This window comes from Balaenoptera acutorostrata, chromosome 7 (assembly GCF_949987535.1).
Source record: "Balaenoptera acutorostrata chromosome 7, mBalAcu1.1, whole genome shotgun sequence".
Lineage (NCBI taxonomy): Eukaryota > Metazoa > Chordata > Mammalia > Artiodactyla > Balaenopteridae > Balaenoptera > Balaenoptera acutorostrata.
The window spans coordinates 7,554,980-7,576,607 of NC_080070.1; the positions used below are offsets into that span (position 1 = coordinate 7,554,980).

The 21,628-nt window shown below is 42.0% G+C and overlaps 1 protein-coding gene across 4 annotated transcripts in view; it reads left to right on the forward strand.

Moving 5' to 3' along the window:
- Nucleotides 1-421: 421 nt before the first annotated feature.
- Nucleotides 422-21,628, forward strand: part of EZH2 (enhancer of zeste 2 polycomb repressive complex 2 subunit) — a 62,624-nt gene continuing 41,417 nt past the window's right edge. For all 4 annotated transcript variants that reach the window (XM_057549924.1, XM_057549926.1, XM_057549928.1 and 1 more), the window contains exon 1: nt 422-573. The gene's annotated coding sequence lies outside the window, so the exon portion shown is untranslated. The remainder of the gene's footprint in view (nt 574-21,628) is intronic.

The window sequence follows — 21,628 nt, forward strand, 5'->3', positions numbered from 1 at the left end:
CGAGGCGGCGGTTCCCGCCAAGAGCCGCGAGCGCGCCGTCCCGCCCTCCGGCCGGTTCCCGCCACCCCGCCCTGTCCGCCCCCCGCCCGCGGCCCGGGATTCGGGCTCCAGAGGCCCTTCGTCCCCGCGCGCCGGCCCACCGCCTTCCTGAAAGGCGCCGTGCGTTCCGCGAAAGAACAAAGAGCCAGCGCAGCGCTTCCACCAGCAGCGGCGTCCCTCGGCGCCCACCCACCCGCGCGCGCACTGGCGCGCGCACGCGCCGCCGGCCCGGCCCGACCGAGTCCCGCGGGCGCCTCGGCGTGGGGCTGGCTCTGCGCCTCAGAGCCCGGCGGGCCCTGTGATTGGATGGGAGCCCGCCTCGCGTCCCGCCAATCGGGGCGGCGCTTGGTTGGACGGGGGGGCCAAATAAAAGCGATGGCGATTGGGCTGCCGGGTTTGGCGCTCGGTCCGGGAGCGTCCGACACCCAGTGGGACGCAGAAGGCGGTGGAGCCCCGGCGGCGGCAGCGGCGGCGGCGGCGGCGGCGCGCGGGAGCGGCGCGCGGGAGCGGCGCGGGCTGGGGCGCGGGGCGCAGGTAACGCGCCGCTGTCGGGCCGGCCGGCCGGCGGTGCTCCGGAGCCCGGCGAGGGGCGGCGGCGGCGGTGGTGGGACATCCCCGCCGCCGCTCTGCCCGTCCCGGTATCGCCCCGAGCGGGCTCTCCCGGGGCGCCGCTTTGGCTGGCGGGGTGAGAGGAGACCCTTCTGAAGGGGTCGTGGGTCCGGGCCGGCCCGCGCGACCGCCACGGGCGGGCAGTGCCGGACCCGGCGACCCGAGGCGGGAGCCCGGGCGGGCGCCGCGGGGGGCAAGCGAAGGGGTCCTCTCGCGCGCCCGCCCCTCCGGAGGCGCCGGGGCTGGGCTGGGGGCGCTCCGGTGCCCGGGGCGGGCCGGCCGCCCGAGCCCCGGTCTCCTTTGTGTGGAGCGCCGCGGCGGGAGCGCCCGGGTGGGACGGGACGCACACAAGTTGGTGGGACCTCGGCGCCGAGTGCGCACTCAGACAAAGGACGGACTGTGTCTCGGGGGAGCTCGGCGCGAGGAAGGGGCAGTGACACCGGGGCCTGACAGCGGGCGGGAGAGTGGCGTGGGGAGCGGCGGCCGCGGTGCAGCGGGCGGGCTCGGCTCCACGCCCCCTCCCCGTGAGGGCGCAGGCTCGGCCGGGGCCGCGGGGGCCGGGACGGCGCGCGGAGACCGGACTCCGAGCGGCCGCGCGTCTGACATTTCCCCGGAAAGGGGCTCCGGAGCTCCTCGTCTCCACCCGCTCGGACCAGGCGGTCCTGGCCGCCTTCGCCTTCTCGGCGGGCTTTCTGTTAAGTTTGAGGGAAGGGTCTCGCTGTTCTCCCCCTTCCCGGTTTTGTTCGTTTCGGAGGGCTTTCCGTCGAGTTCCCGCGTCATTGTGGCACCCCTCCCCCCCGCCCACCCAAAAGTCGGTGCCACAGGGTCACTTTTTAAAAAAATGGGAGGAATGAGAAGCACGATATTTTGGAAAACTTGGTGAACTCACGCCTGATGAGTCCCCACTTTCTAAAGAATCATAATCTTAAAAAAAAATTACAGGCTGTTTCGGCCAACTTGTGTGATACAGCTGAGACTGGCGACAGGTGCTAACGAAATCAGCTGTCATTTAGTAAGCGATTATTCCCCAAATCCCTAGGGGATGAATGAGGATGAGATGGTTGAAAGTTGATCACAAGAAAATGTTTATGACAAACGTGTATTTAGGTGGTATGGTTAGCAATTTCTCATTAATTGGTCTTGTTTTCTGTGAACAATAGCTTTGTTGAGTCAGAAAAGGCTGGCTGCAGAAATGTTTGTTGCCTAAGAAATCGAATGTGTGCTGTCCACAGTTAAGTTAAACTTCCTTTGTTTGTCACACAGGATCTGTAAAATTTAAATTCATTTGGAAATAAAGATGTGTCTTTGGTATTTAAAAATATTTTACTACAAGGTTTACTTGCTGGGTTTGAAAGGTCATTATCAGCTTAGTTTTATGGCGTTTCAGTGTCACATAAAACAACATTTAAAACAATATTTTAAAAAAATCTTTAAAGAACACTAATGCTGACACAGTTGACTGTAATCTATACTTCTAGAGAGTTTTGAGATCGGTTGGGATCCTAACTGTTAGACCACCAGGGAGCTAGGGGGGGGTCTTGGAGTTTGTTTTCCATTACTCTTCATTCATGACCATTAGCAATTATTTTATGTTTGGAAATAAAAGTAGAACAAGTGTGTAATCCTAATTAGTTTATTGATCATTTTATTTGCAAGAAAATGAAAGCATTTAAGACATATTTTAATTTCCTTTTCATATTCCCTAAAGATAGGAATAGATAGGATGCTAGTCCTAGATATAAAGAATCCCATTCTCTCTTTTTGGAGGTGTGTTAGAGAATGTAATGTTTAAAGTCCTGGAAGCACTTAGGAAAATGGCATCTTAAATTCTAATTTTTGTGGAAAGTGAACATATTCAAAGAAAAGGAATTTAGAAACACATAGACACTCTTCTGATTTGCATTGTTCTGATGATCTGATGTACAGCCTACTGTCTTATGGTTTCATAAAAATGGAGACAAAGAAATGCATTGTAAAAGTCTTTATTACATATTTTGCAGTGTTGGACACCACTGAACGGACAGACATTCCAGGTGCTGTTCCTAAGTATTGTTTACATTTATATTAGTTGCTGGTAATTATATAAAAAAGTCTTGCCCATTGTTATGAGATGAACTAGTTACGCAGATTTTGGCAGAAATTTGGATCTTTTAGGATATAAAATTCCAGTTTTTCCCTTCTTGTGTACACTGTATTTGATAATTACTATCTTTGTACTTGTCACAAGATTTTTTTTTTAAGTTTTTTTGGGGAATTGGTTTTAAATTTTTTCTATTTGAATTGAGAATGTTTAGTTTAAGTAGCAGTGATTAAAAGAACACACTTGTTGATTTAGTGTAATTAGGCAAAAAAAAAAAAAGAGCTCTAATACTTTTATACCAGCTTTGCCTTGCATGCGTACGTGTAAGTGATTATCTTTGTGTTGGCCACTTAAATTTTTAGGCACATTTCCCCAGCTCACCCTGAGGTTTTCCAGGATATCCTCCATCCTTTGAGCTGGCATGCTCAAAGAGTGTGAATTAGGTTCTGTCCTGGCCTTAAAAAGTGATTAAGAAAGTTGAGCTGCTTTTAAAGAACTAACAGCAAGGAAAAATCCGCTTGTCAGCTGATCTAATGTCTTCTGGGGTCAATTAGAAATGATTTATGGATTTGCCTTGAAGTCTTTATGTCCGTACAAATGAAGAAAACATTTTCTGGGAATGATGAAGAATTCTAGATGGGCAGGTGAAATCTTCAGTTTGGAGGAGAGCAGGAGAGGAACAGCTCGTTAAGTTCAGAGAAAGCTTCACTTGCTAGAGGCCTTCCCTGTGCCTGCAAGGGCTTTGTTCATACCTTTATTGTAGCATGTATCCAATTGTATTGTAATCACTTGCTGGTGCCTCCGACTCCTTCACTACAGTCTTAAGTACCTTGAGTCAGAAGCTCTGTCTTACTTTTCTTTTTATACCTGGTGGTTGCTAGAGAGTAGGTGTTAATAGTTGAATGAATGAAGGAAATCCAAAAAATGTAAGGAAATAATTTGACAAAGGAAGTTGCAAAGGAAACAGGATATATTCATATTTATGTTGTGAGGAACTTTGGAAGGTGTTTTTCTCCCTCTTTGAGAGGCAGTGGTTATAAAGAAAAATAATTGTCAAGATGTACAAGTTCCAAGGTCTCTCCTAGTTATTAACACTCTGAGGTATTGAAAATTGGATATCCTTTAGGTGCAGCTATTGGTTTTCATGTTTGGTATTTCAGGCAGCTAGAGAGAACCTTGACGGATCATCTGGCTACCTAGCATATAGTATCTGCTTAATTTGTGTTGAAATTGATAATTGTACAAAAATATAAGGGGCGAGTACATCTTTTAATCGTTAGGTGTCTAGTTACCATTAATGAGTTCTTTATTGGAATAATTTGAGGTAGGTTTTGAAGCTAAAACTGAAGGAAGTAGTGCCAGTGTAATTACAGATTATTTATTGGGATGTTCTTCATCATTCTTTTAAAATGATATGATAAATGTAGATTTGTAAATCCAATAATATCTCAAAAGGCATAGCTGATAAATTTTTAAGATGGTTGCACTGTTTTATATCTTGCCACTGCACCACTATGTGGTACAAAAATATGACAAAAATGAAGTGAAAAAAAAAGACATTAATATTAAAGAGCCTACTATTTGCCAGATTCTTTATTCATTCATTTGTTTGTTTGGTTTGTTTGTTTTTATTGGGGTAACATTCACATCAGAGGCTTTGTTTTTAATTCTTGTAAAAGCCACCTTGCATTCATCAACAGATGTTTGGATAAACAAAACATGGGGTATACATACAATGGAATGTTCAGCTATTGAAGGAATGACGTACTGACACATATAATAACATGGGTGAAACTTGACAATGTTATGCTAAGGAAAATAAGCCAGACACAGAGGGAAACAATTGTATGATTCCATTTATAGGAGGCACCTAGAACAGGCAAATTCCGAGACAGAAAGTAGAATTAGAGGTTACCAGGGGCAGAGGGGAGAGGGGAACGGGAAGATAGTGTTTAATTGGGACAGAGTTGCTGTTTGGAAGGTGAAAAAGTTCTGGACGTGGAAGGTGGTAATGGCTGCACAACATTTTGCATGTGTCTAATGCCACTGAATTGTGTGCTTAAAAATGGTTAAAATGGTAAATTTTATGTTATGTATGTTTTACCATAAAAAACTTTAACAACGACAACAACAAACTCTGCAAACCTTTACAGATAAGGAAACTTTGATGTAGAGGGTTAAGAATTTGCCCAGGATTATCCAGCTAGGAATTTGCAGTCAGGATCCAAACTTAGATTCTGTTTGGCTCCATTTTATCTACTTCGTGTTATCTGCTGGTCTCCTGGATGATTGAAGACGGATTGGTTCCAAGAAGAGTGAGTTTATTTGAATCAATCAGAGAGTTATATTTAAAAGTAGATAATTGTAGTTTTATGGGCTCTGATGCCCTAGACAAACTAAAAGATGTCTTTGTGGATTTCTTTTCAGCCGGAGTTGTACTAGTGTGCGCTCTGGGGGCAGTACAAGTTTTGAGAGTGTGGTCTTTGGAGTCACGTTGCTTGGGTTCCAGTTCCCGAACTGCCAGTTTGTGTCACGTTGTCCTTGATGTCTAAGTTCCCTATCTGTAAATTGGTGGTCCTAATGATAACTACTCATTCCATAAGGTTGTTGAGAGAGTTAAATGAGTTAATACATGTGAAGCCCTTAGAACTACAGCTGACACAAATTGTTTGATAAGTGATTCTTAGTTACTGCACTAGTATTGTTTATAAGAGTTGATGTACTTTCTCATTCATGGAACTAAACACTTCCCAGGCTTAAGTACGTGCTTAGAACCTGTATGTGAAGAAAACGGCGCCACGTACGCTTTCCATTTCTGTTTACTTTGAATTATGTATTGATTAAAAACAGGTAATATGTGTTCAATTAAAAAAACTGAAAACAATTTAGACGTTTATAAAGTGAAAACTTTCTTGATCCCTGTAACCCCATTCCCTACCCTTAACAGTTTGCTGTATATTCTTCCCAAACTTTCCAGTGTATTCATATGAATATATATTAATACATGTATTTTACAAAAACAGGATCAAGTTATTTTGTTATGAAACATTTTTTTAGGTCAATGCAGAGATCTGTTTCATTTTAAAAAGCTTGCTATTTCTTTAAAGCTTGCTATGTGGTCAACACTGTTTTAAGTGCTTTCATTTATTTTACATAGACACTGTAATAACAAGAGATGGAGAGCTTAGGTAACTAGTTAGTGGTAGAGTATGGATTTGAATTTGGGCATTTGGGCTTCAAAGCCCTGATTTCTCAGCCTGGGGTGGGGGGGGTGGGGGTGGTGTGTGTGTGTGTGTGTGTGTGTGTGTGTGTGTGTGTGTGTGTTCTTTGTTTTCGTAAGGCCCTCGAGTTACCCATGATTTTAGCATTTCTTAAAAGAGTTGTAAAACAACAGCAAATACCCCAAAAGAATATGCAAGGCGACTGGATGTGGCCTGCCAAGCCTCAAAGCACTTAACCATGTGGCTGTTTGCAGAAGTTTGCTGCCCTCTGCTCTAAGCTCTCAGGCTGTTTTGTTACGTGGAATACGCAGTATGCCGGCTTCTGTGCCGTCATGCAGTGAACCAGCCGTCTGTGTGGACGTTGTGCTCTCCCCGCAAGGAGGGAACATCCTTATGGAGCTTTGAACATTTGTGTGATGGCTTTCTATAGGGAGAATTGCTGGTTCAAGATTATGCACAGTTCAAGTTTTAATAGATGTTGCCAAATCACTTTCTAGAGAGGTATCCATTTTTTAGTGTGCAAAGTCAACTTTATTGAAGTGTAGTTTATATACATGAAAATGCACGTATTTGAAGGGTACAGTTTGAAGAGTTTTGACAAATGTAAACATCTGTGTAACTGTCACCTCAATCAAGATATAACCTTGCTATCATTTCAGAGTTCTTTTGTGCTCCCAACTGCCAGTCCTATTTCTCCTGTTTAAGAATTTCACATGAATGGAATTACGCAGAATATACATTTTTGTGACTGACTTCTTTGATCCAACATGTTTTTGAGATTTATCTATGTTGTTGCTTGTTTCAGTAGTTTCTCTTTATTTCTCAGTAATATTCCATTGTGTGAATATCCTATGTTTTCTTCATTTACCTGTTGATGGGTCTGTGTACCGTTTTGGCTCTTATTAGTAAAGCCTCTGTGACCATTTGGGCAAGCCTTTTGTGAACATATCTTCTACTTTCTCTTGGGTAAATACCTTGTAGTTAGACTGTGGGGTCATGTGGTAAATATTGATTTAATTTTATGAGAAACTGCCAGACCATTTCCCCAAGCGATTGTCCCGTTTTGCGTGGAGTTAGGGTTGACTTGTTTCCGTGGGGGAGCTGTGGTTTCTCCACATTTTCGCTGAGTCTTCACCCATGTCCCGTGTTGCTCTCATTTAAGTCACTGGCATCTGAGTGCTGAGTATCTTGTTGTGGTTTTAATTTGCATTTCCCAAGTGATCAGTGATGTTGGACATCTTTTCACATGCTTATTGGCCATTTGTATGCATTTTTCGGTCAAGCCTTTTGTCCATTTAAAAAATTGGGGTGTTTGCCTCATTGAGTTGTAAGAGGTCTCTGTGTATTCTGGGTACACATTCTCTGTCAGATGTATGTGTTGCAAACGTTTTCTCCTTAATTTTCTACTTTGATTTTGTGTTTTTGACAATATATAGATCAAGTTAGGTAATAGTACTAGAAGCGTAATTGTTTAAATTCAGTTAAATTGTGTGAAAACAAATTCATTCTTAATCCACAAATCATTTAGTTCTTGGTATAACAAAACGTCTTGTGTTTGCAGAAACATGGACATTAAAAGGATATTATTTATATTGATGGTATTAGGTGTGTGGCATGAGGAATTTTAAAATTAAGCTAACTAGTTTTGAAAGTGATAATATTTAGTAATTCTTTAAATTTTCATTTTGGGTAATTTGGACCTTTTCGTTTATTAGTGAGTTAACATTTTTCTAACATTTTTTTTCTTCAGAGGATAAATGGGGATATTAAAAGTGACTTTGATCTTAGACTCTGGTAATGTAGAAGTGATGATAAGGTTGCCAGGCTTCGTTTACCTATTTTGACAGTTAAGTAAATTTTTTGCTATATAATCAGATGGCTTTTCAGAGTATATATACTTGATTTGTGTACTGTTTTATTTCTGCAGAGTATCAGTTCTTTTGCTCAACAGCTAATTTACTCCCATAATAATTTTTAGTTTTTCTTCATTATACAAGTAATACACAGTACCTCCTTTTCCCTGTTAAATAAAGGAGAAAAAAAAAAAAAGCAAGCATTTGGGCTTTTGCTGGGTGTTGTACACCTCTGCAGGTGGTCCCGTCCTTGCCCAGCTCAAGTCTTCCATGGCTGTCGATTCCATGAGAAACTCCTGAAGCTAGTGTTGCAGGCTGGCTACGGAACAGCCCACCTCTTTCAACTAGTCTCACCTCTGATAGTTTTCTTATACTTTTCCCTTGTTGAGCTCAACTGGTCTTCTTACTTGTCTCCAGGAAGGCTCACATGGAGAGTCTGTGCTCTGTCCTCTTTCTGCAGTGTCTTCCATACCATTTTAGCATCTCAAGATGCTGTTTATTAGCCTGTTTGGCTCGGAACACCCCATCCCCTTCTCCCAACCAAACTAGACAGCTTCTCTCCTGCTTCGAGGGAAATAGCCAGCAGTTCTCTTGTGTTTTTCTCTTTCCCTCTCCCCTTGACTTTAAGCTCTAATTTACTCGTCTGCATGGTAGAGGTTAGAAAAGGGTTCTGGGACTTCCCTGGTGGTGCAGTGGTTAAGAGTCTGCTGCCAACACAGGGGACACGGGTTCGATCCGTGGTCCGGGAAGATCCCATATGCCGCGGAGTAACTAAGCCCATGAGCCACAACTACTGAGCCTGCGTTCCACAACTACTGAAGCCTGCACACCTAGAGCCCGTGCTCCGCAACAAGAGAAGCCACCGCATGAGAAGCCTGCGCACCGCAACGAAGAGTAGCTCCCACTCACCGCAACTAGAGAAAGCCCGTGCGCAACAACGAAGACCCAACACAGCCAAAAATAAATAAATAAAAATAAATAAATTAATTAAAAAAAGAAAAAGTACCTTCCTTTAAAAAAAAAAAAGGGTTCTGTACATAGTAGATAGAAATAAAATTTTGTGAAATTGATTTAGGACCAGAGCTCTGAAAACTTGAGGCTCTCTTCTTCAGCAGCAACTCAGTAAATAGTGATTTAAATAGCACCCCTTTAAAGCAGAGCCTTCAAGAGTCTGTCTCAGGTGAGTTTTTCGGCTGTTCTGTGTATCACCCAGTGAGCTTTGCTACCTGCTGTCAGGTACTATTATACAATTTTAATTTATATCCCTAGTATACTCTTGACTAAAGATAGAAAGCTTGAGAAACTCTGATCATGGAAAAAAGTGAGAACATAAAATAATGATTCTGCAAATTTATCTCAGGATGATCTTTATCCCTCTGTTGCATTTATGCGAGCTAAATGCATGCTATTGTACATAGCATGTCAAGATGTTTCTAGTAAGTTTTAAAAAAGTGTAAAAAAGACAAAACATCATGACTATTTTATCTATTTTAGTGCTTTGGTTTTTGTTACTGAAGACCATCTGAGAAGTGCTTTTTGTAAGCAAAACACAAAAATTTTAGAAAACTAGTTGATTTTCTTTAAACAGGGGAAGAATTCCAATCATCATTAAAGCAGCTTTTATTTGTCTTTGATGCCATAGCCTATAGTGAAATTTCACTGTGTGCTATTCATAGGTACATGAATACCTACTGTGTGCTTACAAATAATGGAACTAACTACTATTTATTGTGAACTTGCCCTTTGCCTAATATACATGCAGCCTGTAAACCAAACATTTTACTTTTGAAATTTGTTGAAAGTCATGCATTTTAATTACTTTAAAAAAACCGTATAGTATTTGCTAAATGAGAAAATAATTATCTGTTCTTTGAATATTATAAAAGATTCTATAAGATGAACTTCATAATCTTTTAACAGTATAATGATCTATCATATTATTAGGTAGACAAAAGCTACGGTGTGAGTATCCTTATTCATAAAATTCTGATCTAAAATGTTTCTATATTCAGATTATTTAATAGTGCAAGCAAAATTTGCAAAATTATTTTTTAAATCTCTAATGGGTACCATTAGATAAATTACCATGCAGGGGATTTATTGGTCAGAAAAGGTTGGGAGGTTGTGGCGCAGTGGTTGAGAATCTGCCTGCCAATGCAGGAGACACGGGTTTCGATCCCTGGTCTGGGAAGATCCCACATGCCTCGGAGCAACTAGGCCCGTGAGCCACAACTACTGAGCCTGCGCGGCTGGAGCCTGTGCTCCACAACGAGAGAGGCCGCGATAGTGAGAGGCGCGCGCACCGCGATGAAGAGTGGCCCCCGCTCGCTGCAACTAGAGAAAGCCCTCGCACAGAAACGAAGACCCAACACAGCCAAAAATAAATAGATTAATTAATTAAAAAAAAAAAAAAAGAAAAGGTTGGGAAATGCCCTTCTAGAGTAATCAGTAAGGACTTTTAAATGGCAGAAATGTTGCTTGAACAGGCTTAAAGGAAGGAGAGGATGAATTGTTCTACTTGCCCCGTAAGTAATTTTGCCTCTTCAGAGAATATTTGTCTGTCTGAAATACAGAGCTCAAGTTAGCTATGGAGAAGATATTTTAGAGGGTGCCTTCCCACTGGCAGCTGGATATTGTGCAAAGAACACAGACTCTAGGCTAGGCTCTGCCGTTAAACTAGTTGTATTTCCTTGGCAAGTAGCTTTCGTGGATCTCCACTGCTAAATGACCGGGGTGAACAAACTGAGCAACTTGTGGTTATTGAGGATCTACCTTGTGCCTTCAAAGAGGATATCTGTGTCTCTGTTTCGCAGATAAAGAAATAGGGACTTGGTGAAGGTAAGTAACTTGCTTAAGTTCGTGTAACCAGGAGGACCAAGATCCCTTTGAGAATAGGCTTTTGCTGCTTCTAGGGTCCTGCTTAGCTCGAATACTGAGATGCTTGCTAGGTGCTGGGCTTCTGTTAGCCACTTAGATCTATTTCTCTGGAGAGTTTGAGAAATACTGGACTTGAGTTCATGTTACTATCACAGGTAATTGCCGTGCTCCCTAGCTGGCATTTAATTGCGTTCTATGCATTTCTCCCAAATTCCTTTACCAGTTCATCAATTCATAAAACATCTAATGCTGATTATAAGCCTATTTTTTTCCTCTTTTTTGCCTCTGCCTGATAGGCATAATAGCACCTAAAAGTCTTTTAGGACTATGATATATCTGACTAAACTTTCTTTCTAAACAATCAAATGGGGATATTGTGATTTATAATAAGTTTATATTTGGTCTTTGTCCTGTTTCTGGCATGGAGCTCCTAAAACCCTTGGAGTTTTCTAAGTGGTTAAGAGTGATAAGGGGGTTTTTTGCTATTTGTAACCAACCCCTTTCAGCCACACCTGAGTTTATGCTAAGAGGTGACTTATGGAAAACACCTAAGGATGGGTGGGGGCTGGTTGCTGGGAAACCAAACTTGAGATTAGAGGGTTGGAACTTTCAGACACCCCCCCCCCCAACCTCTGGGGAGGGGAGAGGGGCTAGAGATGGAGTTCAGTCACCAGTGGCCAATTATTTAATCAACCAACCTTGCCTGTGTAATGAAACCTCCATAAAAACTCAAAGGGGCAGAGTTCGGGTAGCTTCTGGGTTGGTGGACACATGGAGCTTCAGGAAGAGTGGCAGGCCCGTGCCCCTTCCCACATGCCTGGCCCTATGCACCTCGTCCGTCTGGCTGTTCCTAAGTTACATTCTTTTCTAATAAGCTGGTAATCTGTTTTCCTGAGTTCTGTGAGCAGCTCTAGCAAATTAATTAGTGAAAACCTATCTCCAGGTAGATCGTGTCAGATTTGAGTTGACGTGTAGGGTACCCAGCTGGGTACATAAACTCCACGTGTTTGGTGACCGGGAAGTGTCAGAAATGAAGTACTATTCAGAGAATGTTGTGTGTAATGTAAATGAAAACTATCATAGCATTACTCTTTGTACAGATCTGCACTGGCAAGTTCATACTCATTATTTCTCACTTTTTCCTATAGAATTTACTCTTGTAGTTAAAGAAATAAAGTAGTTTTTCTTTACTATTTGTCTGGTGTCACGTGTGGTCCCCTAACAGCATATAACTAAATGGCTCGCTGGCCATGCAGTTTTCTAGACTAGAAATTTCTTCCGTCTATTTATTGGGTGCCTCAGTCTTCACCCGTTAGGGCTGTTCAGATAAAGGGTGAGATACTCTCTCCCTTACCCTTGAGAAAGAGACATTCTATTACAACTTTTTTTTTTTTTTTTTTTTTAATTTTATTTATTTATTTATTTTTGGCTGTGTTGGGTCCTCGTCTCTGCGCGAGGGCTCTCCCCAGTCGCGGCAAGCGGGGGCCACTCCCCATCGCGGTGCGCGGGCCTCTCACCATCGCGGCCCCTCCCGTTGCGGAGCACAGGCTCCAGACGCGCAGGCTCAGCAATTGTGGCTCACGGGCCCAGCCGCTCCGCGGCACGTGGGATCCCCCCAGACCAGGGCCCGAACCCGCGTCCCCCGCACCGGCAGGCAGACTCCCAACCACCGCGCCACCAGGGAAGCCCCTATTACAACTTTTAAAGCTAGATTACCAAACAAAAAGTCATGTCTTTTCTGTGCCCAGAGTCTAAAATTCCTAAATGTTAGGCACTCATTTTAGCCCCCTCCTTTTCTTTTACCAGAGGAAGTGCTGGGATTGAAGTCTTTTTTTCCTGCCTAAAAACCTTAGTGTTGGTGTGGTAATTGCAGAGAGGTAACTGCAGGGATTGTACAACTGGTTTACCTGTAGTTGGTGAATTCTTTATAGCATTGCCATAGTTATTTGGAGACTCAAAAATATTTCTTCTCAGGGCTTAAGTATTTGTGATAAGCGATGTTATAGTAATAAAATAGACACTATACTTTGGTAACAAATACTGAAAATATCATTGATTGTCAGTAGTACTTGAAGGGTTGGACATTTTCTAGTACCTCAGCAATATATTTATATTGATATTTGTCATGAACCTTAAGTATAGGAAAATCATGAAAAGACTTATATCTCATCACTGCCCCTACCTCCTGTACTTCCATGTTGGCCCAAAACTACTTCTGTTTTGAGCAAGAGAATGACTTTCAGAGTAGAGATGAGCCTAAGGAGTTTCTGAAGGGTCTCTGAGGAGTTCTGTCGTCCATGGGCTAAATAAATGGCACTTGCAAACATTTTTACCCCCTTGTGGTGTACACCAAACTCACCAAACTCCAGTGCTGAAACTACCAGGTAAGGGTTACTTGGTTGTAGGATGCCTGGAAATTCTGAGAGGTTCTGTAAATACTTTGGGATTAATAGTTTGAACTACCAAGTTCTTTTTATGATTCTGTCTTCAGAATATAGAGGGAATTGTGTTTTGTTTGGGGGTTAAGATATAAGGTCAGTGTCTCAGGCAACACTAGTATGTTGGCAGAATTGCCCATGGGGAGTTTCTAGGAAGATTCTGTATCATAAATACCTTCTCTTTAGGTCCAGAAGCAGCCCATCTTTCCTCTAGTATGGGAACAGATCACTGTTCTTCTGTTGAGCACAGAGTTGTTTGTTTGCACTTAGGGGCCAATGCTATATGGAAAGCGCTAAGCACCGGAATCACTCTGCGCGGCTAAATAGTGTCGAGGATGTGCAGAGCAGGCTGTGGGGACAGCAGATTCCTGTCCCCTATCTATGCTCACTTAGGTAACTTATTGCTTGGAATGATGGGTAGATCCCTTGTATTTACCTAAAGTGGGTTTCTCTTAAAATTTTGCCAATATATTAATATGTTGTTAAATTTGTACTAGGTTGGCTTATTTGAGGTATAAGATTTAAAATAGACTTCCTATAAGGAAGAAAGGCTGTCATCAGACTTAACCTACCTTTTCATTTTTTTGCCTATATCAAAAGGAGTGTTGAAGAAATAATATGCATCCCATGTCCCGTCCTTGAATTACAGTGAGTTGTGTATCATAGTTTTAGTTTCTGGTACATCAGTCTTTGTTCTGTTTCCCCTCCAACAGTGTCTCAGTAAACTGAGTATGTACCCAACAAAATGAGAGGATTTAGCTTATAAAATAGGTTTCGTACAGTTTTCAAAGAAAACTTTACCCTCTAGATGCGAACTTTGTTAATCTGTTTTATCTGTTTTCCAAGCAAACTATTTATAACCTTTATGATAGTTCAGTTTTCCACTTGGTGTAAATTTATATGCCATTTCTTTTCTAGGACGGGTCTGTGAATGGATAGAACTTTCGAATAAACACAGGAATGCTGGTCTGTAGACTCCATGTTGAACTATTGAACTTAGGAGTTTAGTTTATTCTTCTGCTGGAAGGAAAATGATCTTATTTTTGTAGAAAATACATTACTGCAGAGGCTACTCATTTTTGCTGAAACAATCCAGTTAATGTTTTTGATCATTCACCTAAGATTGCCACATTACTGTAATTTTCCTGTGCCTTTTAACACGACTGTGCCTTTTTAGCACTGCTTAAACCAGGGCTACAAATGGGATACGTATTTTTCCCCCTTATCACTAGTCAGGGGCACATCTGTTTCCTAAAAGTGTCTTGAATACAAGTGCTGTTTATAATGCTTTCTCACCTGTAGTCGTATCCACTGAAGTTTAGGCGCTAAGGTGCCTGTTGTATCTTGCAAACTTGTGTCTGTCACAGGATTTAGCACTTTCAGAATGTTTCATAAATTCATATTGACCGGTTGATAATACCTCTATTCCTGGCTTTCCCAAATCCTTCAAAAGTTTCAGAAGTTTCTTTTCCTTAAATTTTTGCAAGTCATTTGGGTGGACTGTTTGGGTCCAACAGTAGTGAGCTTGTGTATTTTTGTCACTTTTTTCTCCTTTTTAAATAAAAATAGAGGCATGCTAGGAAGTGAAAAGGAACAAGATATTTATGTTTCTTTTATGTGTGTAGGGTGAAGTTTGAATATGTGGGGAGTTGGTTGGGAGGATGGGGTTGTTTTAGGTAAGCAAGGGGGTCAGAAGAGTGACCATGATGGGGGATGATTATCTTCTTACGAGCATGAAGGGTAGGACAGATGGATGAAAACAAGCAATTTGTTTAAAACAAATTTTGTTAATGTTAGTCTCTTAATTTGGCACAGATGTATGGCAGACTTTCTTTTGGATTCTATAGTTGACAGTTATAGCAAAGTATCCCTCATTAAATGTTCTTCACATAGATTTTTGTTTGCTTTTTTTATTAGTTGCAAGAATGGTGATTTCTAGGCTTTCATTGTTACAGACTTGTCTTTTAGAAAATATAATTTGAATATATGCCAGTTCCAGGCTCTCTGCTAGGCAAATGAAGAGGCGGGGTATTGTGACTTCTGATTCATACGGTGTCTGGATATACTGATGGCACTTGTTCTCCAAGCGAGCTCTGTGGGCCTCAGGGGGTCTGTGAGGTTAAAATTATTTTTGTAATAATTTTAAGATGTTATTTGCCTTTTTTACTGTGTTGACATCTGCACCAGTGGTAGAAAAGCAGTGGTAGGTAAGGACTGTTGGCACCTTAGCACTGAGAGTAAAAATAAAAAGCCAGTTTTGAGAATGTCCTCGATGAAGTGAAAAAAGTTGTTAATTTTATATACTCTTGATCCTGTGCACACATCTTAATGTTCTGCGCCACAGGATGGGAAAGTGCACAAAGGGCTTCGATTGCTGCCCGAGTGTGACCTTCTTTGGGAGCTGCACTTATGGATGGAGTTCCAGGCTGCACCAGCTGCTTTTTTCATGGGGAACCATTTTCACTTGAAAGAGGGGTTGACAGACAAACTGTGATTATTTCGACTTGGGTATTTGGCAGCCATTTTTCAACGAAGTGAGCCTGTCACTTCAAGGAAAACAACTAACCGTTATTTGTTGCCGGTGATAATGTTTGAGTTTTCAAGCAAAATTTAGAATTTTTGGAAAACTTGCATCTGTCACTGTGAGGTTGACAACTTTCCCAATAAATACTTAAAGACATCTTTGATGACATCAGTGGATTTAACAAGTATGATTTTTTGAAATATATGAACTTATGGAAAATCTGCATAACTCAGTGGACCAGTCAGTGTTTTTCATATTGAGGAAATGATATTATAAAGTCATGCATGGGTTAAAGATGCATTCAAAGGAGACAGACCAATGAATTTTAATGTAGCAGAGTATGAAAAGTTTATTGATACAATTTCAGGTTCCACATTGCAACTAATCTTTTAAGAAACCGCCACTGCTTACTGAAGGGTAGTGGTTGTCTTGAGGAAAAGCACCTATGAGGTTGAATTACAAGCTGCACTCGCCACTCTTTTCTTAAAACAGTTTTGGAGTAATATCAGAGCATGAGATTCACCATTACCTCAGAAGGCTATCCAGATACTCTTCCCTTTTCTAGTTCAGTATCTGTTTGGGAAAGTATTTTCTTTATATTCTTCAACCAGAACAACATGTTGGAACAGATTGAATGCAGCAGCAGATATGAGAATCCAGCTGTCTTCTATTAAGACAGATATTAAAGAAATTGGCAAAAATGTAAAACAGTGTCCCTCACTGATTATTTTAAAAGAAAAATAGTTTTTAAAAAATAAAATGTGGTATTATATTAACATGTAACAGGCTTGCTGTTATTTTTTAATGAATTAATGTTTTAAAATGTTCTCAGTTTAAAATTTCTAATATGCAAAATTTCAGTAGATACGCCCCATATAGACTAAAGGGGTCCTGAGACCAAAATGCATAAGAATGGTGTCTGGTGTTTTCTTTGAACATTCTACCCTCTCTCTTTGTCTGTGCTAGTAACTGCCATGTGAGTAGTTAATGTCTCAATCTGGATCTAAGTTCAAATTCTTAGTGGTCGCAGTGGCTCACTTAGGGCTTCTTATCCTCTTTTGGTCAGTTCTTCTTTCTCCTCGTGAGTGCATCTGGTTTTTAAATTTTAGAATGTCTCTTGCCATCTTTTTTCTCCATTCACACTACTGTCAACCCAGTCAGTACTCTTATCACTTTATTCCTGAATTACTTCAGTACTCCAGTTGTTTCTAATATAGTTTTCAAACTTGAATGTTGAATGCAACCCCAGGGTTGACTTGACTTTAATTTTATTTATATGCTCTCTAAAAATGTACAGATATAAACTTCTTATGGTAAAACCAAAGCAAAGTTACAGATTAAACACGGACAATCAAATCAGCAACATGTATTTAATGATGCTATTTTGTTAACATGAATAGCCAATCTGTTTCTTTAATTTGGCTTAATAATACTAACACAGAGAATGGCTGTTAGCATATATGTGTTTTATAAAATGCTGTTAACTTTTAGTCTTTATTTGTTCAGGATAATTAGACCTAGTGGTTAGCCTGCGCTGTGACACCTAGCAATCCTTGAATGCCAGTTGAAAATTCTGTAAAGCTGTGTTGATCACTGGAGCATTGTGGAGTTACTGAAGCCTGCATTGGATAGATATTGAATCAATTATTTTTGGAGTCTTTACTAGAAAAATTATTACATATTTTACTACTGGGTTTGCTGGTTGGTGGGAACAAAATGCAAGTTGGTGACCTCTCTGCATCCCACTGGCTTTGCAGCACGCACTGGGTGCTGAGCGGTTCAGCACCGGTTCCTTTGTTTGCCAACCTTACCAGACCTGCCTCACCTTACTTTCCTGTTGTTTTTTTTTTTCCCCATAGCCCTCAACGCCATGTTACATACTAAACATTTTTCTTTGTTTTTGATCGTTTCCATCTAAGTAGACTTTAAGTTCTATGAGGTTACAGATTTTTGTCTGTTTTATTTATTGCTGAGCCTTCCGTTTCTGTAAGAGTACCTAGCCATGTGTTAAATGTTCAATAAATATTGAATGAATGAGTGAATGCATATTAATACTTCTCTTTTAAAACCCCAAACTCAGATGCTCTTCTCTTGTGTTACATGTTTAATGCTGTCTTCCAGCTGCGGCAAAGACATGTTTCTCTGTCCATCCTAAACACAACTAAACTGGACCTGAATTGTATAGAATTGTTTGATTTCTTTGATCAGTATATGTATAATCAGTGGCACAATTTCCTTGGTTCAGAGTCTGTATTTCTATTAATATAGCCTGTAAGTGTATTATCTTTTTAAGTGAACACCATCTTATAAGTGCATATGGAGATCTTTTCGCCCCTTTTTAAATTGTTCAAGTCATGTCTGAGTTTTTAAATAGTAGAATTAGATGTGGGAAATTCCCCCTCAAATTCCATCTGTGTATATTTTTTGTTTTTTCCTGTTTAACATTTTACATAGCATTTTAATTTTTAATATATCAATATTTCTGTTCTGTTTATCATTTTAAAAAGTCGATGCCTATTTTAAAAATGAATGTCTTTACATTAGGTTGTTGTATAACTTAATTCCCTTCTTTAAAAAAGAAACTTTATTTTGGAATAATTTTAGATTTCTGTAACCATGGTACATTTGTCAAAGTTAAGAAACCAGTATTATTATGTTACTGTTAACTAAACTGGAGACTATTTGGATTTTACCAGTTTTTCTGTTTAGTCCTTTTTCTGCTCCAGGGTCCAGTCCAGGACACCAGGTCGCATTTAGGTGTCTCCTTAGTCTCTTCCAATCTGTGACAGTTTCTCAGTCTTTCCTTGTTTTCATGACCTTATTTATTGGTCAGATGTTTGGTCGAAATGTCCTTCAGTTTGGGTTGATGTGATGTTTTCGAGCGATGACTGAAGTGAGAGGTTGTGAGGTTTGGGGAAAGAATACGACTGGGGTGCGGCGCTGGTCTCAGCACACGTCGGGGTGCAAGTGGCGGGTGACCTAACCGTGGCAGGGGTGTCACTGGTTTCTCCGCTGGGACGTCCCCTTCCCCTCCCTGGATTCTGCTTTGAAAGCGACGCACCTGGGAAGGGACTAGCTCCGCGCGTGGGCTCGGGAAGTGTGCACATGGGTTTTGGAATTCCGTGTAAGAAAGACTTGCCTCTCCGCCCCCATTTACTTGTTTATTTAATCACTTCTTTCTCTCATAGACTCATGGATACTTATTAGTTCGGTTATAATACCGTTGTGATTTAGTTTGATGCTCAAATTGCTCCAGCTTTGGCCCCTGGGAGTGCCTTCAGTTTGGTTCCCGTCCTTTCATCCTCTCAGCATTCCCTTACTTCCTGCTACAGGCTTTTCTCCTATTTTCCCGGTCCCAGCCCATGAACCGGCCATTAATCCAGAGCCCGGCTTCCTTGTGCTGGGTAATGAGATTCAGGAGAGGAAGATGTGGGCGCTGGGGGTCCTGCTCCTGGGCTCTGTGGGTGGAGCCTGGAAGCCCACGCATGTCTGCTCACCCAGGGATGCACGCGAGTCTCCCTGCGCCTGTCCGCGTGTGTATGAACATGGAAGAGTTCACGCTGCTGTCTCTGACTCTAGTCCATCACCACCGCTTGCTTATTTGGCCCTGGTACCCGTGAGAAAACTTAACTAGAGGACAGTGTTTCTGTCCAGTTCTTTTCGTCTTTAGCCTTCCTCTGTCCAGTCAAAACACAGATTTCCAAAGTTTCCTAGGTTGGCTCCTTTTCTCCCCACCTGTTTCCATGGGCTTATCTCATGTGGTTTTTATATACCCCAACTCATTGTGTGGTCTGTATTCCTTCCTGAGATCCCCTGACATCCTGTTTTGGTTTTATTTACTTGCATACAGTCTATCATTTAAGAAAATGACTTTTCACGTTGATATGTTGTCTAACTTAACTTTTTTATATGAATATCGTATCCTGATCTTCCTCACCTGCTGTTGGGTGATGGTAGCCAGGACTTACATGGTGTAGTGCCTGCTGTGACAGGTGCTGTCCTGCGGCCTTACATCCTTACAAGAGTGGACTTCTCAGGACAACTCTGTGACGAGGACGCTCCTCACAGCATGCGGAGAGGGAGGAACAAAAAGGTTTGGGAACTTGACCAGGTTCACACACAGCCAGTCCTAGGAGAACTGGAGTCCAACCCAGGGAGGCTGGCTTTGCAGGCTGTGCTCTTGCCTTTGTTTAAGTTGTGGATAGGACTTAGGATTTAATAGGACCAGATGCCGTCTTGTTGGTTTATTGTTGGGACTTAGTTTGGAGTGGAGAGGGCTGCTGCCCACGTTCTCTGCCCCATGTCCGTAACAGGCGTTGTTGTCGCCAGAGCGCTCTTCCTGCCGAGCCAGAGCATGGCCAGCCTGGAGTGGGTCGCTGTAAGGCTCAGGGTGGTGACCTGCAGTGGAGTCTGCTTGTCCTTGCGGATCCCGAACGGAGGACGCAGGCAGCAGCCCTGTGCGCTTGCCTCCTTGGGCCCCTCACTCCTAGTCTCCTTCTCATGGGGGTGTTTTCCATAAAGCCCCTCAGGCGTAAGACCTACTTCTCTTAGGTTATTAATTTTTATCTCTTACCAAGAGTTACATCTATAGGTCTAAGTTCTCCTAACCCTAACCCTTAGCCTTACCCGCAGAATCTTATTTACCATTAATCTCCTTTTGAGTTTATTAAAGCAATGGATCTTAACTTAAAAAAGTAAATGAAATTGGTAAATGTGACTAACAGCTGCCCTCAAAAGCATTTTAAATATAAAAGCACTGTTGAAGATTGGTGATTTTTCAAAATTGGCAATTTCAGTTAGGGAAGGACATCGAGAATATTGCAATCATTATTACTTAAATGTTGTTAAATTTGGATTTTACCTTCCTTAGTCTGGTCTTCAGTTTAGAGTCAAAGTTGATGCTATTGACTTAGTTGAGAAGGATAAGTAGTACCTGTAATTTATTTTTTAGTTTTCTTCAGACAAGTAGAAGCAGAACTCAGCAAGACTAGTAGATGGCGAGTGCCTTGATTTGGCAAATCCTTTAGGAATGAAAAACCTTTAAAGAGGGGCATAAAGTGCACTGAAAATGCCTAGGGCATTTTTTTTTTTTTTTTAAATTCCTCAGTCATTGGCAACTGAGTAAGGAGGGGCAGGAATGTTACCTTATTTTGGAAAAGACCCCTCACAAGTAGACTAGAGTTGGACTTGATGGAGAAGAATGCTGATTCCTGTGCTGTGTGGCCCAGAGAAGAATGCTGATTCCTGTGCTGTGTGGCCCAGTCACTGGAGGTAGAGAGGTGTGTCTTGGGGTCACCAGGGCCGTCCAAACCCAGGGCAGGGGCGGAGCTCCTCACCACGTGGGAGTGGAGCCGATGCTGTTGACCATGAGGAAATAGGGCTCGAGAACCTGTCTTCTGTTCACTCAGGTGGTGTTGTGTATATAATCTCAATATTAAAACGATACCTCAGACCCCTTCTGTGTCTCATGTGGCCGAAAATCTAATCCAAACTGGTTAAAGTAAAAGAGAGGGAATTCCTTGGCTCACATAACTGAACAGTTGTGGCGTTGGTTTGGCAAAGCACGCCTGGTCAGGGCTCAGTGATGGGACTAGAGTCCATTTCTTGGCTTTGGGTGTTTTTTCTTTTTCTCTTGTTGACTGTTCTTTGCAGGCTCTCCTCTCATGGTTGCAGTTGGCTTCCAGCAGTTCTTCAGGCAGCATGTTTCCAGGTTCAAACCTAAGTGGAAAGGGTGAGCATTCTTGACCTTGCAGGGAACCTCCTGAGACTTTCACATCTGGTTGTGTATTCATCCCTGCACTGGTAACTACAGGGGGCTGTGGGCCGGGGCCTCGGGCTCCCTCCCATGGAGGTGGCAGTCCTTAGAGAAGGGTGGGTGCAAAGTTCCCAGAGAAGGTGAACTGATGCAGGGTGGCAAAAACAATCTGAGTTTGGTTGATTCATAAATTAGACTCTGGACTGTATAATTTTCCTTTATTTTATTTAAT